The sequence below is a fragment of the Ovis aries genome, chromosome 1, assembly GCF_016772045.2.
Source record: "Ovis aries strain OAR_USU_Benz2616 breed Rambouillet chromosome 1, ARS-UI_Ramb_v3.0, whole genome shotgun sequence".
Lineage (NCBI taxonomy): Eukaryota > Metazoa > Chordata > Mammalia > Artiodactyla > Bovidae > Ovis > Ovis aries.
Genome location: NC_056054.1, coordinates 193,438,190 through 193,457,524, shown reverse-complemented (window position 1 = coordinate 193,457,524; position 19,335 = coordinate 193,438,190).

Below are 19,335 nucleotides of genomic sequence, written 5' to 3'. Positions count from 1 at the left end.
ACTATGTGGCTTGCACCAACCTGATGAATCTCTTTCCAAACTGCCAGAATGGCATTACCAGCATCCCAGCCCTTTGGCAGAGCTGCTCTGCCTGCAGCCCAGCTGGACCAGCCTCGTGTGCAAAGTGACCTGGGGCTTTAGTGAAAGCCTCCCTCCAAGGCAATCAGAGGAAGCAGAAGGGAGATTCGGTGTTCTGCAGCTCCTTTCTCCTGAAAGGCAGCCCCATCAGAAAGCAGCAGAGAAGTCAACAGCAAAAGGCAATCCGACTTCTGGGCAACGTGAAGAATTCTTTAGCCAAATGGCTTCCAGGCTAATCAGACACCCCCACCTTCCAGCTTGGCAGATTGTGTTTGAGAAAGCAGATGGAAATACAGAAGCTCTGCCAGCTTCACCTCTGCCTTCTCTGGGAGGGGACAGGAGAGCTTTGACAAGTGCTAGGGCTGCTATGAAGCTGAAGTCAGCACTGAGAAATGCAAGCCCCCAAAGTCTGTCTCTCCACAATGGAGCAATTCTCAGTTAAATTTCAAGTTTTAGCCTTGATTTAACGGAATTCTTAACCTTAGGGAAAATTAATTTGAAATAATGGCGGAAAAGTTCTTTCCATTGTTTTCAATAAGATCACATTAACTTCTTTTCCAGCTAAACAGTAATTTCTTGCTCCATCTTTTTGAAACCTTTTGGGAGCTCTGTGCTTGTAAACGAAATATTAGGTATCTCCAGCTTCTTATGATCTCACCTGGAGATGATATGAGTCAGGAAATAAAACAAATTACTCTCCTGATGAGAATAACAGGTACCCTTCAAGCCTCCAGACCATAACTATGCATGTGAAACGGCTGCAGCAGAACCGGCTAGATGTGTGGACAAGCAGCAAATTATTGATTAAACCAGATTTCTGTCATTTGATGACACATTTTCTTCTAATTTTCCTACTTGCTTGGACCAAACCTCAGCATTTTACATGAACTCAAAGCCTACCGTGAATCTTTAAATCCTTAATAATAAATCCTAATCAATTTCTTTCACAGAAGAAAACCCAACACTCTTAATTTCTGTCAATTTCTTTCACAGAAGAAAACCCAACACTCTTAATTTCTGTGAAGCTGGGCAAGCACTGAAAGACTACCAGAAGCAGCTGAGAACATGGGCTTTGAATTCAGACAAGCCTAGGTTCGAGCCCTGGCTCAGCCATTAATTGACTGCTGTGATTTTTGGACAAATCTTGAATCTTGGTCACCTCACTTGGCAAATGAAGAATTCCCATTGTATAAGCCCCTGTGCTGTGCTTAGTCATGTCCGACTGTTTTTGACCCCATGGACTGTAGCCCACCAGGCTCCTCTGTCCATGGGGATTCTCCAAGGCAAGAATACTGGAGGGGGTTGCCATGCGCTCCTCCAGGGCATCTTCCCAACCTAGGGATCAAACCCAGGTCTCCCACATTGCAGGCAGATTCTTTACCATCTGAGCCACCAGGGAAGCCCCAGAATGCTGGAGTGGGTAGCTGATCCCTTCTCTAGGGGACCTTCCCCACCCAGGGATCGAACCAGGATCTCCTGCATTACAGGCAGATTCTTTACCAGCTGAGCTATCAGAGAAGCCCTACAAGCACCTAATAGCAGCTAAATGAAATTATGCAGCTGCAAGCATTCATCAGTGTTCCTGGACAGAATAAATGCGCAACCGCTGTCAGCTGTCATTGGAAGGAGAGAGGAACTACCACCAATGATGCTTCTTAAGGGGCCTGCACCCATCTCCTTAAAATAAGGCAGTCGGACCAGCTCATCTCCAGGGACCCCTCAGAGCTGACACATATGACTTGACTGCTGAGCCCCTGGCTTGGGATTCATTGAGCAGGTGATCCTAGTTCTCAAATTCTGATTCCCGTGGTAGGGGGTTTCTGCTGGAGCAGTTAGGGTCTGGCTGTGAAAACACTGGAAAGCTGTCATCTCCATCTGAGCTGGCCTAGAGATGTAGGGAGTTCTCTATCAGTGAAGGCATCTAAGGAGAAGCTTGACAACCACTTGCTGGGAAGAGGACAGAAAACAGGAGTCAAACTCCATGAAGTTTGGGGTCACCTCTGATGCAGAGCTCCAATAATTCTCCAGGCATCAGTCTTTGCTATTAGCACCAACTGGTCACCTAGAAAAGCTTCGAGTCAGTCAGCCTGTGTCTATTTGTCCATTCAGGCTTAGGGAAATATTGCTACCCACCAAACCCAAATCTGAGTCCCAGGGGCAGGAGGATGGTGGTGGACCAGATCAGATCTTTTCCAAATGAACCACTGTCTGTCGCTGGTGTGCTGGCTGCCTCACCCAGGAATTCAAAATGGAATTCCAGGCCTGGGACAGGGACACTGGAAAAAGGAGCCAGCAGCTGGGTTTGATAGAAGCTGAATAAAGCCATGAACTGCTGGGTAAAAGCCACAGAGGGCTGGGAGCTTCAACCACAAAAGTGAGTCTCTCTCCTCAGAAATGCTAAGACTTGAACTTGCTTATTTTATTGCCTAATTCGGTTGCTTATAAGTAATGAAACACCGAGTCCTGGGAGACAAGGAGGAACACCCACCAACACCATCCGCCGCTCCAGCCAAGGCCTCGGCTATCAGTGTGCCAGCCCACAGGCCCTGACTCTGGCTGTGGCCCTGCCCTCACAGTTTACTTCTCCACTGTGGCCCCTGGGAAGATCTCAGCACCTCTGGACTCTGATACCTGCCCCTGCCCACAATGCCTTTATGAAATTATGTTCTGTCCCTCACTCCTCCAAGCTCTCTGCAAAATTCCCTTCATGAATTCTCACTGCAATCACTTACCAATATCACCTCCTTTCTATTGATGAGAAAGCAGGCCCAGGAGGCTGAGGTGACTTGTTCAGGGCTGCACATGTGTTTTTCCCAGCTGCCGTCAGTGGAGTTTTGAATACTGGGCAGAAACAGCAGAATAAATACTGACTTTGGAATTGATAGTCCTAGGTTCAAATCCTGCTTATTAACTGTGTGATCTTAGGCACATTATTTAACCTCTCTGTGCCTCTGATTTTCTGATTATTAAATGGTGATGAAAAGAGAAATGAATTGACAATACTGCAGACAGGATTGAAATGAGATGATGGAGTGCAGAACTTAGCACCTGGGCATGGAAGGCTATCAGTGTCTTGGGTGCCTCCATCACTCAGATGCCCTGGGAACTGGCAGGGGAAATAAGGACTTTACAAGAGGAAAGGATGAAGAGCCCTGTCCCCTCTTCATCCTCTAGGCCAGCTGCTCCCCCTCCTCAGTGCTGCTCCCTGCTCTCCCATCAGACTTCAGAAGGGTAGTTTGAGGTCCAGCATCTGCCCACAATGAGGATTTTCAATCAAAAAGGAAAGCAAAGGAAGCTGAAGGGGGGAGCTTAGAGCTGCTAGTCCCCCAGAGAAGCAGCAGTAAAAGACTTCCTATGATGGCTGCCTTCCTGACAAATGCCCTTGGCTTCTGTAGCTCCTGCCTCTGCCAAGAGCCAGCCTTGGCCTGGGTGATACATTTTCCCTGAAAAATGACCTGAGCACAGCCTTTCCAGGGATTAATAATGACTGCTGGGGAGGGTTGACAGCCCAGCCAGCGTTGCATATCACCCCCAAATCTGCCCGCTTGCAGGCAATAAAATCTCCATCTTCCCTGGGAGTAGGACTTCAAGACTGCAGGGCAGGACTTCTGTAACTGTCCTAAGCAAGTTTCTTGAATTTCAGGAGATCTCTGGGCCCACTGGACCCCCAGTGCTCACCCCAACAATAGCTGGTTGTCGGCATGGCCCAGACACTGTGCTGGTTCTGGATGCAGGGGAGTTGGAGGGAGAGGGAAGATGGGTGATGATACAGGCTTCTGGGTCTCAGAATTCAACCCAGAGGCTGATCAGACAAATGCACGAGTAGCCATGAGACAGGCCAGGGGGTTAGAAATGTCATTAAGAGCTGAGAAATGGGAAACATCCCTTCTAACTCTAGAGATCCATCACAGAAGGTCTTGTGGAGAAAGTGAATTGGGGCTGGTAGAACTGGACCATGCTAGGATAGACTGGAAAGGGTCTCCAGGTTGCAGGAGCAAAGGGGCAGGAGTAGGCTGCGAAGGAGGGCGTGCTCCAGCTTGCCTGAGGAGTAGGTGCCTGAAGGGAGTTTGAGAGAGATGATGTTCCATTACCCGAAGGGCCTGAATGCCAGGCTAAAGCCTGGGGCTCTGCAGCAGCTCATCAGGGAGTTTGGGCTGCCCTGCATCAGAGGAGTACAGGCCATGTGTGGATTCCAGTGAATTCAAGTCTTGATCACAGTCCTGAGTTACTAAGTGCTGGCAGGTGACTTGGGCTGAGCACACTGTTACCAGTGGGAGCAGATAGGCCTGTGGGAACCTGGGATTCTTGTGTGAAGCCGGGGCATGTCTTCCTCCCCCGATCCCATCACGGTACCTTCCCCACCCCTCCAAGGTGAAGGGGTCCCTGCCCATCTCCCCCGGCTAGGGACAGCTGCACATAGTGGCATCCCCGGAGGGCTCAGAGCAAAAAGGACGGGCTCCAACCTGCTCCCTCCCTTCCCCAGTCAAGGGAAAAGTAAGCTGTGTTTTTTCATCCAGCTCCACTGACTGATTGACTTGTATAGGCCTCTGTGGCAGATAGCGCCCTTGTGTCCTCAGCCACCAGGTGCAAATGTTTAGTAACAGAAGGTTCTTATTTGCAGCAGGACCAGGCCAATGCTGGTGCCTCTCTCTCCAGTAGCCCTGGGACTTTGCTGCTCTGTCTAAACCCGAGGCGGAGGTGGCGGGAGACACGCGCCTGTCGGTGGTCAGAGGATCTGCTCACAGTAGAAGCTGCTCTGGGCTTGGTTATGCAAAGCCTTTTCCCAGATGGCATCATTTGGTCACCATTTGCAAGGGCAGCCTCTAAAGAGCACGCTGCTTCGGCTCTGCCTGCAGCACGCCTGGCAAATATTGACGCCAGCCTGCAGACAGTATCTACCATAGGCCAGAAGAGCCGAGGCTGCACAAACCACTTGAAACATGGCTCATATCTGTGCAGTCCTTGAGAGTTCCCTGTGCCCAAGCTCACAAGGGCAGGGCAGGATGCCCTGGGGTCAGCAAAGGCCCAAATAGGTGGGTGGGTCTAACTGGGATGTGATAATTAGTTTAATTCAATTCAAGGATTTATTGAGTGCCTGCAAGAACTGGATCCTACACTGAGCTTAGAGATAACCAGAAGCAGATCCTGTCTTCACAGGGTCCTGGTTAACAGTTTAGGAGAAAGAGTGGCAAAGAGGATGATAACACAGGCTTTGCGCCCATGCTGTCTCTTCTCTCTGAAATTCACTCATCTGTTCACCTAATTATCTCTTAATGCTCTTCCTTCAGCTTTCAGCTCTTTGGGATTTCCTTGGTGAAGTCTTCCCTGCCTTCCACTCAGGCAAATTCCCCGATCATATACCCACATTGCCCCATGTTCTGCTCCTCAGCAGCAACTGATACTGTTGAAATCTTAATTACCACTGTGATTGTTTTATTCACATTGTGTCAGCAAGACTGGGAGGTCTGTTTCCTTCATCACTGTATGCTGAGTGCTTATCACTCTGCCTGAAATTTAAATATTTCTTAGATATTCTCAAATTCATATAAATGCTGTTGTAATACAAATTCTTTTGAAAGTGTTAGAGCTTTGTGTAGCTTTTTGTAAATATGTATATTCTAATAAACTGATACTAAAAATAAAACTGCTCTTGGCAAGGTAGCAGTGATCAGTGGCATGAAGTGCACGAGATCTTTATTCCCTGCCCAGGAATTGAACCTGGGATAAAAAACTAGGAATCCTAGCCACTAGACCAGCAAGGGCTAGAGGGTAGAAGCTTTTCCCCCTAGATCTTTGCCCCAAGTGGAAAATGCATTTATCACAGAGGCAGAAACTGTAAATGCAGGTACAAAGTTTATTACTAGAGACACAACACAACAAATTATGTTGTGTTTGTCCTCTGAAATGGGAGGGAGAGGACACAGAGGAATGGTTTAGTTAAGATAGAAACCAGGCAGAGACACACATCAGGAGAGAAAGGGTGTGGGTGTCCCCTCTGTTGAGGAGGAGCCAGTAAAAGGCAGTTAAGTCATTCACATAGGTCAGTTCTTCCTGGTCTGTCTTCCTATCTGGTTTCTTTTTCCACGCTTGAGCTACCCTGGAACCCTTCCCTGGGTGTGTATGCACCTCTCAGCCAAGATGGAGCTCAAAGTGAAGGCTCCTGGGAGGAGCAAGAATTATTATGGCCAGTGTTATCCCTTGACTTATGACCCACAAGGATTCGTTCTGTGCATGTGTAGTCTCTTCCTTGTCCCAAAAAGTCGGGGGAGGAGGGAGTGGAGGCTCCTTAATCCTTTACTCAAATAGGGTTTTGGCCTTCTTTGTTCTTGCCATGACTATCACCTTGACTATTACCATGACTATTACCATAAGGTGTTTACAAGAGACAAACACCGGCTCTTTACCCTGTTTCTGTTACTTCCATTACAGAGGACAAACAGGAGGCTGATTGTAAATGCCTTAACTGGAGCCCACCTCTCTCTTTTCTCAGGAAATGCTAACAGTTGTAAGTATCCAGCCTGAAACCCACTTCTTCGTGCCTCATGAAATGTAAACAGGAGGCCAGTTGTAAACATCTAATCTGGAGCCCATCTATCTCCTGCATCAGAGCTACAATCACAAGGAGGCGGGCCTCAGACGAGGTGGTGGGAGACCCTAGAGCAGGGACAAGCCGCCCATGTGCCTGTGGTCCCATAGAGAAGAAAGAGTTTGGTGCAAAATTACCTATTCTCTGCCTGATGACACTTTTCCTTTGGTCTGTCTGTATTCCCATCTCTCTGCCTCATTTCTGTTTGCCCAGTCCTCTCTTTCCCCCAGTTTGGACTTGAGGACAACCAGAACCGCACCCACTGGGTTATCAACATTGTTCTAATGAACCAGCATCATTGGCATAAAGTGCCCATTTCCATTTAACCCCCACTTGAGCCCAATCATCCTTGTATCAATAGATTTGGGCTGGAGTCACTTTTTTTATCCGCTTTCTTTGTTCCGGGCTAGAACAGTAAAACAGGGAGGACTCAAGATGATTTGCTAACCAGTCTCTTCATTTGAAAGGCAGAGCAATTGTAGCCAGGGAGGGGCTTGAATTGTTAGGTTACTCCCAGTGCAGAGTATGGGGTCTCCTGACTCCCCTCCCGGCCTCTCTCAATTCTACCTGAAAAGACACTTCTCAAACCCTCACTGAATTTCCGTTTTCACAGTACTCAAGGTCTCTGGTCAATTTAATTTGGGACTTTGTGCAAGTTTCCATCTGAAGAAATAAATACCTATTTATTGTCATTCTTCTCATTTGAGTACGTTACTGTTTTGACAGCAGTTGGGGAAGAAATTTCTGACCCCACAACTGTCTTTACAATTACAGAGCCTTTTAATTCTCCTGTACACTTTCCCCATAATCCACCATGTAGCTTTCCCTCTGGAGGGGAACTTGGTCCTGTCAGGTCCTGCTTTCCATCTTGGACGTCCCATCTTTACCATTTGCAGAAAAGGCAGAGAATGATCTGACTCCTTGATTGAGATCAAATAAGTGGGTGTTTCAGGCAGGTGGTGGTAGGAGAAGAGCTGGAGGAAGGAAGCGTGGAAGAGGAAGAATCAAGCAGAACCGAGAGGGGTCCACACTAGAGTGGCCCCATCACTGTAGGGCGCGGGCCAGCAAGCCAGGATCTGCAGGGCTCTCCAGAGGCCTGGGCTGTGAGGAGTAGGGGCCTTCTGGGCCAGATGACTGGCACAGGGTCCATGCTTCCCTGGAACCCCAGCAAGGCTGGGAAGATATGCGAGGAGTAGTGCTGGTCTAAGGGGATAGGGGAGCTGGCCTGAAACCTGGCTGGAAACTCACTCTAACCACTTCTCGCCTCCCCTCTCCCTCACTTTCCGTAATTTCTCATTCATCTATTTTCTCACATGCCTTTTGCTTTTCTAGTCTCTCTCTCATCAATCACCTCTTCTATTTATTTCAACTCCATCTATAACTTATATTTATCCGTTTTTCTCTCTTGACATCCATCTCTATTTATGGGTCTATGGTGCTGAAATCCAAACAGATAACAAATGGCCTCAATTCAGAGCAGAGGCCTTCTGCCAAGTTTCTTCTTGGCCTCTGAGGTGACCTCTAACAGGGCCCATATCCCATCTATTTGTATTGTCTCATCTCACCATCTCAGTGGTATTTGATTTTTCATGGTGGATTTGTCTTGTTTCCTCTGTTTTCTTGCAAGTATCCTAAGGAACAGGCCACAGCCTCTGGAGTACACTCTCCTCATAGCCCCTGCTGCAGTATGGGTCATGAAATGGGCGTGGAACCTCTCCACACACACCCCCTCCCCCTATGCCCACAGGCTTCCAGCTTTCAGCGCCCAGTGGAATCCCTTCAGCTTGATGATGGCACAACCAAAGGAGACCTGAGCAATCTTTCAATTGAGTTCAGTCGCTCAGTCGTGTCCAACTCTTTGTGACCCCATGAATCACAGAACGCCAGGCCTCCCTGTCCATCACCAACTCCTGGAGTTCACTCAGACTCACATCCATCGAGTCAGTGATGCCATCAAGCCATCTCATCCTCTGTCATCCCCTTCTCCTCCTGCCCCGAATCCCTCCCAGCATCAGAGTCTTTTCCAATGAGTCAACTCTTCGCATGAGGTGGCCAAAGTACTGGAGTTTCAGCTTTAGCATCATTCCCTCCAAAGAAATCCCAGGGCTGATCTCCTTCAGGATGGACTGGTTGGATCTCCTTGAAGTCCAAGGGACTCTCAAGAGTCTTCTCCAACACCACAGTTCAAAAGCATCAATTCTTCAGCACTCAGCTTTCTTCACAGTCCAACTTTCACATCCATACATTACCACTGGAAAAACCATAGCCTTGACTAGATGGACCTTTGTTGGCAAAGTAATGTCTCTGCTTTTCAATATGCTGTCCAGGTTGGTCATAACTTTCCTTCCAAAGATTAAGCATCTTTTAGTCTCAGTCTTTACCCCCTACCAATATCCATTGTTTACCTCAAATAAATATACTCTAAAAAGAACATCCATTTGGCAAGTATCAGTTAGGTTCAGTTCAGTTCATTTGCTCAGTTGTGTCCGACTCTTTGTGACCCCATTTACTGCAGCATGCCAGGCTTCCCTGTCCATCACCAACTCCCGGAGTTTACTCAAATTCATGTCCATCAGGTTGGTGATGCCATCCAACTATCTCATCCTCTGTCATCCCCTTCTCCTGCCTTCACTCTTTCCCAGCATCAGGGTCTTTTCCAGTGAGTCAGTTCTTCATATCAGATGGCCAAAGTATTGGACTTTCAGCTTCAACATCAGTCCTTCCAATGAATATTCAGGACTGATTTCCTTTAGGATGGACTGGCTGGATCTCCTTGCTGTCCAAGGGACTCTCAAGAGTCTTCTCCAACACCACAGTTCAAAAGCATCCATACATGACTACTGGAAAAATCATAGATTTGACTAGATGGATCTTTGTTGGCAAAGTAATGTCTCTGATTTTTAATATGCTGTCTAGGTTGGTCATAGCTTTTCTTCCAAGGAGCAAGCATCTTTTAATTTCATTGGAAAGTATCAGTTCAAGACAAATCACTGGACATTCACGATGGTTTTCCACCCCAAATCTTTCCAACATAGAAATTCTGGACAGGCCTCTGGTCTAGGAATTGCCTTCCCCCCACCCCATACTTCTACTAGTCATGTTGTTTATGTACTCACCAAAAAAATAAAAACAAAAAACAATTTGAGTTATGATTAAGTGTCAGGCACTTAGCTAGGAGCCAGTAAAACAGAGGAGATGACCATACAGGCCTTGTCCTCAAGGAGGGGATGGCCTAGCAAAGCAGAATGACAGGGGCACAGACACATTTCAGTAGACATTCATTTAAACATATATTTTATTGAGCACACACTGTGTGTCTGGGTCTGTGACAGGTGCTGGGGTGACAGCAGGGAACAACAGAATATTACATGAATAGAAGAGAACCCTGATAGAAGTACTTACTTACCATGTAAACCAATTGATGTGGGGGTAGGGGGCATTCCTCTTTGTCTATTGAAAGCATTCGTGAGCTATTTTGTTTAACAAACATTTAGTATATGTGTGATGCGATTTTGCATTTCTAGCCTAATGATTATTCTAGACCATCACCTAATTTCGATATGTAATACTTGCTGATTTCATTATATATAATTAACCAATGTGCTTTGAATCATGAGTTTTTAATATGCTCTACATTTGTTAGTCCTTAGAAATCTTGAAGAAGAAACTCTCATGTTTATATAATATGATGATGTGGAAATAAGTATCCTGCAAATATAAGAGAGGTGGAGGAAAAGACTTTTCCTCTGTCTTGGTCCAGGGGGCTCTTGCTGGGTCCTGTCCTTTGGAGATGCTAGAATAAACCTTATTAGTCCAGCAGACCTCCATCCAGGAAGATTAAGGGGGAACCAGAAAGACCCTTGGTGGATGAGATATACAGTCTCTTCCCTCCTCATACTCATACTTGACGTCTCCTGACAAAATGACTGACCTGGGCAAGTCTAGGTGCCGAGCTTGCAGCCTGTCCCTGCACAGAGGAGGGCTGTCAGAAGTCTTCCTGGAGTATCTGCCTGATGAGGAGGAAGCAGCGCCTGTCTCCCTCCCCCTCGTTGATCTGGGTCAACCCCAGCTGATCAGAGCTCAGATATGTGAGAACAGCCTTTCTTTCTGCACCAGAAAAGAAGCCCCATGGGGGTCAGTTTGCTGTGTCCCATGTGGGTGTGCACCCTGTGGTGGTGGTTGGGCTTTCTTTAGCCTCTCTCTTTCCCTCTCTCAGATAGTTTGGTTTGGATTCTCATGACACTCACAATCAATATACCCCCTGATTCTCAAGGCAGCCAAGAGAGCCACACAGAAAGAAGGATGAGCTACACCATGCTGGATGGGGAAGGAAGCTGACGTTGGCCTTGGACCCTCGTCACAGGTGGCTTAGTTGCTAAGTCATGTCTGATTCTTGCAACCCTATGGACTGTAGCCTGCCAGGCTCTTCTGTCCTTGGGATTTCCCAGGCAAAAACACTAGAATGGGTCACCATTTGCTTCTCCAGGGGATCTCCCTGACACAGAGATCAAGTCCACATCTCCTGTGGTGGTGGATTCTTTACCACTGAGCCACCTGAGAAGCCCTTTGGAACTCAGCTACTCACAGTTAAATGCTTTAGAAGGAAAAAAACATCACGTCATCTACTCATCTATGATGTTTGCTCTAAGGCAGAGTGTGTGGGGTGTAGGTTTCTGGCTCTGTGGCAAGTCATGTCCTTGCAAGGACTGTGGCGTGATTATGTGGAAGCTGCCTTTATAAATGGCTCGTGGTCATGGCCCTGGGAGAGAACGGCGTCTGCCTGGGTGTCTGGGCTGGAGAATCCATCAGGGCTGTGCCATGATGCCCGTGGCTGAGAATGCGCCATTACGTCATGGCCCTGGGTACCCTCCACACTGCCTGCTGGGCGGCTGGCCAGAAGGTCACTGGCTGAGCTGGAAATCTGCATGTCCCAGGCGTGTTGAGTGGGAAAGCTGCTATATGCTGGCTTGCCCCTTTGGGGCCTGCTAGTGGCCAAGAGATTCAGAGGTCTTAGTTCACAGTAATTTTCCCAGCCTCCTAATGCTCCTAGGAAGGTGTATTCTGGATCACATTGTCTCTCTCCTGGCAGCCGGCCCTCTCTCCTGTTTGATCCCTGACTCACAGTGTGACCCAGATAATCCTCAGCATCCAGCTGGCAAAGTGGGAAAGAGGGCACCCTACCCTTGACCTTGTGGTTCCCACAGTAGCAATGGAATGGAGGGCTCAGGACCCAGAATCCCTCAGCTTTCGGACAAGACTCTGAGCTCAGTACACAGGTCCAATCTCTGCTCCCAAAGATTCCCAGAGGAATCTCAGGATGGAGGATCTAATGGGGATCTGGCTTGTTCTCTCTCACAAGCCATTCAGTGCCCTCTCTAATGACATCTGCCATTTATTCAATACTAAATGCCAGGCACTGCGCTGGCTGGTTCTTCTAGGGAGAGTTGTACTTGTAATGACATGATAAGCTAGCAATTATTAATCCTGCTTTCAGAGGAGGGAAATAGGGACTCAGAGAGGTTAAGGTATTTGCCTTGCTCACTGCCACACTATCACTAAAAAGCATTGGCAAGTGTTAGGCTCCATAGTTATCCAATTCCAAATTCCATGTTTTCTTTTTTGTGTGTGCTGTCTCTCTATGCAGTTCCCCCAAATATTGGTCTAGAATACAAACTAACAATTTAGTTCTTCCAGTGGATTCTCTTATCACTATCAGTAATCTGCTTTAAAATCTGTGTTGATTTCCCCGCTTCAATCTTTCAATTTTATTACATATATATTTTAATAATTTCAAGGTCTATAACATTTGTACTCTGTGCTTTAAGTGTTCCACATGTTGTTGAGAAGGTAATTCTAAAGGCTGACAACCAACATTAAACTACAGAACTTCCAAAAACTGCCTGGACGCAGGAACCCCAGGTAACGCTGGTGTGCATGTAAGGTTGGGAATAATTAGAGACGGTCTCAAAGGTTTTGCTTTTGTAACTGTGGTTCATGAACCAGCAGTATCAGCATCACCTGGGAACTTATTAAAACTGCAGAATCTTGGGACTCTTCCCAGATGTTCTGAATCAGAATCTGCATTTAAACAAGATCGGCAGTGACTTAAAAGTAAAGTTTGAGGAGAACTGCTTTATGTGTGAGCCTAAGGCAGAGTATTGTATTTGGGTGTGACTCAAGAGTCTAACACATCGAACTTGAAGCCCAGCTCTGTCACCTAACTAATTCATGAGCGCATTAGCCTTAGAGCAACGTGGCTTTAGAGCGTTTAGCGCAGTGCCTGGCTGGTGGCAGAAGCTGAAGAAATGTTATTCCCTCCCTCGTTTACTTCTTCAAATAGTCTTTCCCAGGTTTGAGATTCTTTGGCAGGAATGTTTCTCCTATGCCTCTCCATTTCTCTCCTGTCTGTAAAGCATCTGATTAATCACATTCTTTGATCTTTCCCTTCTCTGGTACTATCAGAGCTGCACCATCAAGTCACTCTTCCTAGTACTGTCTTAAATGATGGTTCCTGGTCTTCCTTGTAATTTAATAGCAAAATGCTTTTGATATGCAAGCTTCTTTGAAGTCAACCCAATCTATATTCCAAAGTTAAAAAGCTGTTCTGCACCATGGCCCTTTCTTATATGAACCCGGAGTGTCAGTTGAAAAGACAGCTGCACTCTCTGCTCTACTAGTTCCATTTTCTCTGGTTCCATTTGGAGTTTTCTGGAAAAACATGGGAAATTGTTTTTCCAGGTGCGGGATGAGGACCCCGCATCCTGTGGTTAGGATTCACTTCAAGGGCACTTTTTATTCACCACCAAATTTATGGAGTTGTGACACTCCACAGGACTTTCTAATTTTTCCTCACTATCCAACCCCCACGATCACCACCTAAAGCCTAGGTTAGAGGTAGGGATGTCTGTCTGTTCCACAAACAAGGAAACAAATGCAGAGAGGCTGGGACAATTTCCAGAGAACACACACCCACAGTCTCGATCCTACGTCTTCTTAACCAGATGCAGTGTCCCAAGAAAACTAGAGGAAATCCTGCCTCCAGCAGCTGCTAACCATCAAATCTGGAGTTAATTAACCAGCTAGCATCCCTTCCCCAAAGAGTCAGGCACTTTAGAAATCAGCATCTGTAGTTGGTTAAAGCAAACTATCAGGCGCCCCCCGCCCCCCTCCGGAAAAGCTATTACTCTCTCCCCATCTCTCTCTCTCCCCATCTCTCTCTCTCCCTCTCCCTCTGCTCTCCTCCTCGTACTGCCTCAGGGACATGCCTTTTGTCAACCCATGCACCTGAGAGCTTGGCTCATAGGGGGGAAACCAGAGCCCAGGGATGCTGAAAAGTTTATGCACATGTATGCTCATCTCAGGCCTGCTCTCTGTTTACCTCTGTCTCTGCTTGTCTTTCTCTTGTATACACACAGAAGAATACCCTAGGACTTCTCTCGGTGGCTCTTGGGTGGGACTAGAGGGCTTCCCTATTGGCAGAAGTGAAATTACAAGAAGCGATTGCACTGCTGTACTGGAGCCATGCTCTTAAGACTGGTATGGTCATGCACATCTCCTGGGAGGGTCTCATTAAATAAATGTCAGATTCTGATTCAGTAGGTCTGGGTGGGATCTGAGAGTCTGCATTTTGAATAAGCTCGCTGGTGATGCTGAAGCTTCAGATCTATGAGCCACACTTTTCATGGCAAAAGATCTAAATGACTGCCCCATCTTCTGGGGGTCTTAGGGGACTACTGGACCAGGCAGAAGTAGACAGGGATGGAGGGTCTGCAGGGGTGCTGCCTGCTGAGGATGGTCACCTAGGGGGCCTGTGTCCTCTCATGATTCTGCTGCTATGTCTAACTGGTCAATTTCAAAGATAGTTACTCAAGGAATGGTATTAATCTTATTTATTCAATAGACCATATCAGTGACTCAAAGGAAAAACCACATGCACATATCAATGTGTAATATTAAGATATTTAATAAAATTCACATCAATTCCTGAAAAAGAAAAAAAAATTCCCTTTATATGATAAAGATATCTTTCTTCAACCAGCTTCTCACATAATGCTTAAAGCCAAGACCCTTAGAAGAAATCTTATTAAATCAAGGCGAAGAATGTCAACTATTGTCAGTGCTATTTATCATTCGTTTAAAATTGGGGGCCAAGGCATATGAACGAGAGATTAGAAGTGCAGCTATAGAAAAGAGACAGTTACCATAATTTGCAGATTGTGTAATTGTTGACTCAGAAATCCAAGATTCAGTTGAAAGTTTTTAACATTAATGCTGCTAAGTGACTTCAGTCGTGTCTGACTTTGTGTGACCCCATAGACGGCAGCCCACCAGGCTCCCCCGTCCCTGGGATTCTCCAGGCAAGAACACTGGAGTGGGTTGCCATTGCCTTCTCCAATGCGTGAAAGTGAAGTCGCTCAGTCGTATCTGACTCTTAGCGACCCCATGGACTGCAGCCTACCAGGCTCCTCCGTCCATGGAATTTTCCAGGCTCAAAAATGTGATGCATGTGAAGAAAACACAAAAAGTCATAACTTTCATACATACATAGCCAACAATCAGTTAGGAAGTACTTTGAGGAAAGTTCCTTTCCATATGATAACAAACAAGAGAAATATGTAGAAATCAACTTAATAATGAATGTGCAAGCCATCAGTAAAACATAAAACATCACATAGAGCTGTAAATGACTTGGATACATGGTGAAACATACCCTGGTCCTCAATGAGAAGATTAAATATTCCTTCACTGTTGATCATATCTGGGGTGAAGCATAAAAACACTGACACAAAGTGCTGAATGTAGCGTAGCTTGTTGGCAGAGGGCTTCACTGTAAGGTAATCCGGCCAGGAGAAGGCAGTGGCAGCCCACTCCAGCACTCTTGCCTGGGGAATCCCATGGATGGAGGAGCCTGGTGGGCTGCAGTCCATGGGGTCACTAAGAGTCGGACACGACTGAGCGACTTCACTTTCACTTTTCACTTTCATGCATTGGAGAAGGACATGGCAACCCACTCCAGTGTTCTTGCCTGGAGAATCTCAGGGAAGGGGGAGCCTGGTGGGCTGCTGTCTATGGGGTCACACAGAGTCTGACACGACTGAAGCGACTTAGTAGCAGGCCCTGGAGAAGATTTACCAGCCTCCGGCCTAGAGTATATTCACTTGGCTGTCCATGTGCTGGAAGCTGGGTGTCTCAACAGACATCATCTAATAGCTCAGATGGTAAAGAATATGCCTGCCATGGAGGAGACCCAGATTCGATCCCTGGGTTGGGAAGAGACCCTGGAGAAGGCAAGGGCATCCCGCTCCAGTATTCTTGCCTGAAGAATCCCATGGACAGAGGAGCCTGGCGGGCTACAGTCCATGTGGTCACAAAGAGTCGGACACAACTGGGCGACTAACACTATCCTACTACTAAACTTTCACAAACTCCTGTTTTCAGGTCAGCACCCTTGCCATCATCAGGGGTAGGGTGCCCCAATCCAGCACCCTCTGTGTAACCCTTTCCTGAGGTAGAACAGCAGTCTCAGAAAGGGTACAGAGTATGTCTCTGCATGGAGTGGTGGGAGATGGTCTTAGGATCTATCTGCTTTTTAAATCAACTTCCAACCAGTCCTCCTCTTTTGAATGCTACTTTGCTCTCACTTACAGACCAGGTGCCCTGTTCCGGATTATCACACAGAAACAACCCCAAACTGGGTTGTTTTGCAAATTTCCCCACTTCTGACTTAGTATTCGCTTCTAATGTATCTGCTTCTAACTGCTGCTCAGCTTCCAAATTTTGTTGCTGTTGTTTCCTCTCCTTGTTGTTTATGCATTTTTGCTTTTTAAAAAATGCCATATGTCATTTTGAATGTTACCAGATAGCAATCAACTCAGGAGCCCAGATAGTAGGAAAAAAAAAAAAAAAACCCTAGTATTGACTGCATATGTTACAGTGCAAATCCATTTCCAAGAAAATGGCAGGGGATCTGAGGAGAAGAGCACCCAGTTTAGGGCATAAGGGAGTGGGGCGTGGGATTCCTTTTTGGTTTATCTCCGTGTAGCAACTTAATGCTAAGTATCAGAAGCCCTGAAAGGATTAAAACTCTTTAACTCAGTAATCCCACCATCTGAATCTATCCTAACAAATGATTGAAAATCTGAAGAGGTACAAACTATTAGGTATAAAATAAGCTGCAAGGATATATTGTAGAATTTGAGGAATATAGCCAATATTTTATAATAACTATAAATGGGGTATAACCATTACAAACTGTGAATCACTATATTGCACACCTGTAATTTATATAATATTGTACAACTATACTATAATTAAAAATAATAATAAATAAAATAAAACCTTGAGTGAACTTTACAAACAAAGATGTTCATCAAACCATATTTATGATCATGAAAAAGTGGAGATAATTTAAATGTTCAACAGTAGGGGAATATTCAAGGGGCTTACAAAACATCCACTTGGTGAAATATATGATACAGTCATTTAAAGAAAAGGTTTATTGAGAGTAATAATGGAAAATACGTACACTAAACAAAAAAATCAAGATAAAATTAAATATGATTGTCTTCAAAAATACATAAAATAAAAAATTTTAAACCTTTTCCAGGAAAGGAGTGAAAAGAAATATCCCAAAATGTTAACACTGGGTAAAGTTCCACTTTTGTGCTTCTTTCTACTTTTCTGTAATGAGCAACTATTTTCTTTAGTAACAGCTTTATTGAGATATAATTCACCTACCACAAAATTCACTCATTAGAAGTATACAACTTGATGATTTTTAGCTATTCACAGGTATGTGTACCCAACAACACAGTCAATTTTAGGACATTTTCATCCAATCAAAAAAAAATGTTGTACACTTAAGCTATCACTCTCCAACCCCTACTTTCAGCCCTAAGCAGCCAGAAATCTGCTACTTCTGTATAGATTTGCCTATTCTGGACTGGAATCAATATAATGTGTGGTCTTTTGGACTGGTTTTTAAGGTACATCCAAGTTGTAACATGAATCAGCACTTCATTTCTTTTTATGGCTGAATACTAGTCCATGTATAGATGCATCTTATTTTGCTTATCCATTCATCAGTTGAAAGACATTTGGATTGTTTCTACCTTTTGACTACTATGAATAACGATGCTATAAACATTCATACACAAGTTTTCACATGGACATATGTTTTCATTCCTCTTGGGTATATACCTAAGGAATAGAATGGCTGGGTCCTATAGTAACCCTATGTGACATTTCCACTTGAGGAAATGTCAGTCCGTTTTCCAAAATGACTGCCCAACTTTACATTCCCACTAGTAACCTATCAGAGTTCCAGTTTCTCCACATTCTCACCAACACTTGGTATTACCTGTCTTTTCAATTATAGTCATCCTGGTGAGATCAAATTCGTGGTTTAGATTTTCTTCTTCCTAATGGTTAATTACATTGACCATCTTTTCATGCTTATTGGCCATTTGGATATCTTTTGGGAGGGGGGATGTCTGTTTAGGTCCTTTGCCTCCTTTTGCTTTGTATTGTCTTCTTATTCTTAAGTTGTATTTCCTCCTGCTTTGATGTCATTTCCCACTCGACATTTTTTGTAGACATTCCTTTGATCTCTCAACGAATCGTCATCCTAGGTCAAATTTCCACATGCTTTCCAGGCATTTTTCTTTTAAAACATCATTCTCCAGGCAGGAACTAACTGCGGAGGACATTTGTCTGGTAATTGCTGTTGTTTTGACGGCCTGGCATCTGGAACACTTCCCCCATGCTTGTGAATTTACCACCTAATGAGTCACGATAGGAAGCAGAACCCTTCTCCACTGTGGAGCCAAGAAGGCTAGATTTGTGTTTTTCCAGCCTCCCTTGTAGCAAGGACAGGAGTACATGATTTGGACTCAGCCAATCAGATTCAAGTGTCCCAGACATGAGCCAGAATCTGATGATGAAAAGCAATAGGGTCAACAGAAACAGCATTCTGGTGAAGGCAGAATCTGTGGCTGCGATCACCAGTGCTGGGGAAGGGGAGGCAGCAGTAGAGCACAGCCCACAGCCACGCATGCTCAGCAGCCTGGGGTGGTGATGGTGGTGGGCCAGGAGGGATGCCAGCTGAAGCTCTGTGTTTCCCAGCAGATGTGACAAGCATCTTCCCCAGACTGGTTCTGGGCTGCAGTTTGGCTGTGAAACTGAGCATGCCAGTCTTCTCTGTTCTGGCCTACTTTTTAAGCTCAGAAGTCTCTTTTTTGGATTAAATTAACAAAATGGCTTTCCACTGTTGCAACAGAGAAGCTTGATTAATAACTACTAAATGCTGAGTGTGAAGGCCATGGATTAACAGCTCAGCATCTCAGGTCTGGCCAGGACACAAGTGGCCCCAGTCATCCAGATAGCACCATGAATCTCCCCCTCAAGGGCCTTGAATCTTCTCCAATTCCTCAGACACAGTAATCTAGTAAAACCCTTGCTTAGCCCATTACTGCACACCATAAGCCTGTGTTGTCCAAGCTCTTAGATTCTTTACGCTGAAGCAACTCCCTATCCCCAGTCGGGAAAAGCCTCCTTACCCAGAAAAAATATTTATAAAACTTCTAACCACTGCCAACACTCCTAAGAAAAAATGTCAACAATGATTAAGCATGTCTTATTCTGTACTCAAGTAGTTATATGAATTGGCAAGC